Here is a 4975-nt window from a genome sequence, read left to right as displayed (position 1 = left end):
CCAGGAGGGAGCATTCAGGCTTCAGCCTTTGCTGAAACTTTGCTGTCAAATCCATGTACGAACTCAAATCCTTTTCAGCTCGAGGTGTGCTGGGAACATAAACCAGGCACATACAATTACCTGGCAGGATAACAGAACGGGACCAGCATCCTTCAAGGCCAGGGAAAAGACAGAACACACTGTGGGCAAGTGACCGTTCAGATCCGGAGACATGGAGTGATTTTATTTTCCTTGGTTAGAGGCATCCTAACCATAAGCCATTAATTTGGGGAGAAATTCCAGGCATTCCAGTCCCCAGATGCTGCCGGGTCTCCCTGACGGTGTGTGTAGATCTTCTGTTGTTGGAGATCCACACACACTTGGTCCTCTTCTTGGTTAGTCCTGGTAACTTCTGTGTGAGAGTGGGCCCCACGCATGGGGAAGGTTTGAGGTGCCTTGCGTTTAATGAGAAACAGAAAAGATTAGGTTGTAGCAAGGTATTTAATTATTAGGATATTACTGCTCTGGCTGCATTCTTTGCCTCTCCATGTGGGAAGTGCCAAATTACATGTCACCTCAGAGGGCATATTTTCTGTAGTTTTCAGAGCTCCTACAATGGCAGCTCATGAATATTTACTGAGCTGCTCAGATATGCAGCGGTGGGAACAAATAAAAAAACCCTTGTATTTGCATCTCCCACAGACACTAACAAACCATGTGGCTCTGGTAGGGAGAAGATGGGAGATTGCTGTTGCCTTTCCAGAGGGATAGAGGAAACAGCTTCTTGTATAATGAGATTGACTTTTAAATTGAAAGTGGTGCTGGTTGTGCTGCAGTTCATACTTCCATGCTGTGCATTTGCTCCCTAGGCTCTAACATTAAGACATCTTATGTACAAGCTGGGAGGATTCAATTAGAGTTTCAGTTATTAATCAATCAATTAAGCCACAATCTTTGGAATATACATTTTCACTCTTAAAGAGGTGTGATGCTGGCATGATGAACTTCAGGGACGCCGTTTCACCTGGACACACAGGTGGGTGTCTGTGCAGAACTTCTGGTGCTGATGCTGTGCCAGGGCCATGCCGGGCTCCTTCGGCACCGTGCCGGGCAGGGAGAGCAGCAGAGCCCAGGCAGCAGAGACTCGGATTGAGTGCCAGGAAATGCCAACTCAGCTGGCACCGAATCCTTTGAGAAACATTCAGCCACACTTTCTTTGTTGCCAAACTGGAGCTGCTTTGCCTGGACCTGGCACATGGACAGAGGAGATGGACAGCTCAGCTGTGCCATTGGTCTCTCACTGCTGCTCTGACAGTGGCTTCATGCTCATGTTGGAGGAGATCCTGAAGCCTTCCTTGCCTCAAAAAAACTGTATGTGAGTTGAGAGACACAAGAAGTGTTGCAAAAGAAATGCTTGGGGCATTCACAATTAACCCGTCCCAGTGATGCCTCCAGCCTCAGTCACGATGTGGCTGGCCTGAGATAAGGAACAGAGGAGCCACTCTGTCTCTTAACCCAGCAGCTCCAGATGCTGCCCATGACCTGTGCACACACCTGCACAAAGCTCCAAGGGAAGCAGAGTGGGAGCGCATCCCCCAGGTGAATTATCTGGGCACCCTGGTGTCCCACTGGTTTCATTCCATAAAAAAACTTCAAAGTGGCAATATGTGATTTTTTCCAAGACTCACAGGTAGCGAACAGACTCAAAATTGACTGCACCATCCAGCTGCTCTCTCCTCTCAGCCCCTCTCCCCTGAGATTCCTGCCCCCTGTCCCCTCACTGCCTCTGCTCTGCTCTGGATGAGGAAGAGTCAGATGTGATGCTACAAACCCTGCACTTGTTCTCCCAAATCTCTGCCGTTTTCCTTCTGTGAACAGGGACTGAAGGCAACACTTCCAGGTGCTGCGAGAAGTAGCTTGTCCTTAATTTTTGTAGTGTGTTTCAAAGGCTGTGTATTAGGGTGAGATTCACACACACCTGGGGCCAGCAAGAGCCACAACATCCCTCATGCACAGGTGTTTCTTTGTTAGTCACTCCTGCCCAGCCCTTGCTGGACAAGTCCATGTTCATGGGCTGCATGGAGAAGGGAGGAGAGCCGGCAGCAGCATTCGGAGCAGGAGTGATTCCCTGAGTCCTAGTGCCTGGGATATTTAATCCAACCTGTAACGAGAAGTCCAGGGGAAGGGTTTAGAGAAAATAAGCTCTGTGGTTTCAAGCTGAAGTTTGAACACTGGAAGAGAAGTAAATGTGCAAGTGCTGTCTATAGGCAGGGAAAAAAAGCCAAGGGGGGATTAAATGGCAATGTTACCTTTACTCTTGTCAAATACCTAAGTAGAAACATTGGTTAATGCCCTTAAAAAAGGCCCATTACCACAGGGCAGAGAGTCAAAGAGCCTGGCTGCCCTAATACTCAGTTATCTCGTTCCCGGATAATGGAATGACCCCTCGCCTGCCCGAGCTGTACTACGATATAATAGCATGAGCCGTGTGAATAAAGAGGTTATTTTTGGAATCCAATTGAAGCAGTGCCGGAGCCGGTGTGACAGGGGAAGGATTGAACAAGATGCAATGTTCTAAGGGAAGGGGAAAAAATTGAATTTTGGGGAAGGTGGCACTGGCAGTGAACTGTGCAGAGAAAGGCACCGTGGTGCTGCCCGAGCAAGGTGCCAAGGGACAGGCTGGGGGGGAGCTGGGGCTGGAGACTGATCCAGCACAGAGCAGGGGCTGAGCCCCAGAGGAGCAGGGGAGCCAGAATCCCCCCATCCACTGAGCAATGGGTGGCTGTGGCAGCCCTGGGCAGGAGGGGTCAGTGGTGCCAGTGGCTGGGCATGGGCCATTGTCAACACCCTGCTCAGCGCCGGTGCCCCGTCCTGTCCCTGCCCTGCAGCCTGCACACCTTGCAGCTCTCTTCATGCCCCTTAAGCATACGTATAAAGGTAAAACACAAAATAATGCTAATTCTGATGCACAGTATCCAACACACAGGGCTGCAGTTCGTCCAGCAGTGAGAGACAAGAGCATAAGAGATTCAGCATAAACAGAGATGAAAATGAATATTAATTTACAAAGCAGCACAAAGACAATGGGATCCAAGGAGATTGATATCACAAACTCCCCTTATTCAATCAGATTAGGGTCTCATCTTCCCCAAACACCAATTGCTAATCTAGATTTGAAAGACAAATCCTCTTGCAGAAGGGCTTTGCCTTTATCTTGTCCCTCTGATGCCTCTACTTAAGATGTTACTACAATTTTGGGGGAGTTGGGAGGAGGGAACCTTCCCAAGCAGCTTTTAACTGTTGTGATGCCAAAGTGTCATTGAGCAGTGGTGGGGTCTGCAGAGCACAGGCTGTTCTGTGCCTGTGACAGTGGAAAACATGTAATTCCTGAGAGCCTGGCAACTCTGGGGAAACCTATATGGCAGCAGACACCAGCCTGCCTGTTCTCTCTCCCAAAGAAGGGAAGCTGAGGTGTGTGGGGGAAGCACACCTCTCCTCTGGCAGATCAGGTGTTCCATAATTGATGCTGAATGGAAGGAAATGAAACCAGGAATTCTTTCTGAAGAAGTTAGGGCTGGTGGCTGATACTGCAGACAAGTTAAAACAAGGTGCAATTTAGCTGGGGACAGGAAGGCAAAAGCCATTTGAGTCAATTTTCATGGACCCTCTTCGGGCCACGCAGGACACACCAGGATCTGCCTCCCTCCTGTGAGGTGTTTAATCAGTAATTTTTTTTTCAACTCTTTACAGGAACAAGGCGAGACCACCTTATGTTCCCTGGCAAAGCCCAGGCTCTGGCTCAACAGGTGGGTGACAGTGGCTTGGTCTCTGGCCACCAGCACAAGGAAGCCATTGGGAAGAGACATTTCCATACGCAATGTGCAAGTTGAAACAGAGCTGTGGTCAAGAGCCCTGAGCCCCATCCTGGAAAGGGCAGCCCAATCCCAGGAATGCTCCGTCCTCAGCTGTGCTATCCCTGGCACATCCCACGAGCACCCGGCTCCTCTCCCTGGTGATGCTGAGGGATGTGCAGAACTTGAAAGGAGATGTAATTACTGTTGGGGTTTAGATGCAGTTGGTGTTTTACTACTTAAAAGCAATTTAATTGAAAAAGCAAAATTGCCTTAATTTGTATCAAGATACATTATTAAATACACTTTATGGCTGAACTCACAAGCGGAGCCTGTGATCTTGGCAAGTGCAGGGAGAAGTTGCTGGGGTGGGCACGCTCCAAGACCCTGCAAAATCTTCAGGTCTCCCCCAACACCTGAAAAGACAGGTTGGTGCTACAAAATTCACAGGTTGCAAATAGTATGTGATAAAAAAGTGAAATTTTTAAGACGCTAATTTACCTGTACCTGTCTAGTAATTACATATTTTATTGGTGTAGCATGTGCAGCACGATAAATGCTACAGATTCAAAGTGATGTTGCTTCTACTCTCCATGTCGAGTGTTTCTGACACATGCACGCATTTCAAGTAGAATTAATTTTTTTTCTATTTGATGCAAATGCCTCTCTATTCCACCGCGGTTGAGTAAACTGTGTATTCTCTCCCTGTCAATGATCTCCTTGGAAATAGATGTCAGCCAATCAGTCTGGTAAAAAAAAAAAAAAAAAAGCCACAACACGCCCAACAAAAACCCAGCGACCAAACAAACCATCCTCTCCAATTTACAGGGATCTGCTTCGGAGGGAGACAAAGAGCGGCGGCTGCGCAGTGCTGTGGGCAGCTCACCCAGACAGCACCGGGGCAGGGAAATTCACAGCGCGGGCTCCCGGGGTGGAATGGGGGGAACCAGCTGAGGCGTCCGGCCGCACGTGATGCTGTGGCTTTTCAAGTGTGGGTCTGCCCCAACCCCTTCTCCTCTCCTGGGTTTCCCCGTGCACGAGGTTTTAGCTTTTAAGGATAAAAGAAAAACAAGTTTTGCCCAAGAACTTGAGACCACCAAACCCAAATGAGATTTTAGCTGTGGTGATGGGGACAGCAGGGGAAA

General features: G+C 48.7%; 1 long non-coding RNA gene across 1 annotated transcript in view; it reads right to left on the bottom strand.

Annotated features, from left to right (window-relative positions):
• Positions 1 to 316: 316 nt before the first annotated feature.
• LOC113951443 overlaps positions 317 to 4975 on the bottom strand; it is a 5783-nt gene continuing 1124 nt past the window's right edge. The window contains exons 2-3 of the long non-coding RNA XR_003529156.1: positions 1958 to 2140; positions 317 to 434 (exon numbers count right to left, since the gene is read on the bottom strand). This is a non-coding gene — a long non-coding RNA (uncharacterized LOC113951443). The remainder of the gene's footprint in view (positions 435 to 1957; positions 2141 to 4975) is intronic.

Source organism: Corapipo altera, unplaced genomic scaffold (genome assembly GCF_003945725.1).
Source record: "Corapipo altera isolate COAL_440 unplaced genomic scaffold, ASM394572v1 67, whole genome shotgun sequence".
In the NCBI taxonomy this organism is placed as follows: domain Eukaryota; kingdom Metazoa; phylum Chordata; class Aves; order Passeriformes; family Pipridae; genus Corapipo; species Corapipo altera.
The sequence above is the reverse complement of the archived record's forward strand: the minus strand, read 5'-3'. Positions and strand labels throughout refer to the sequence as shown.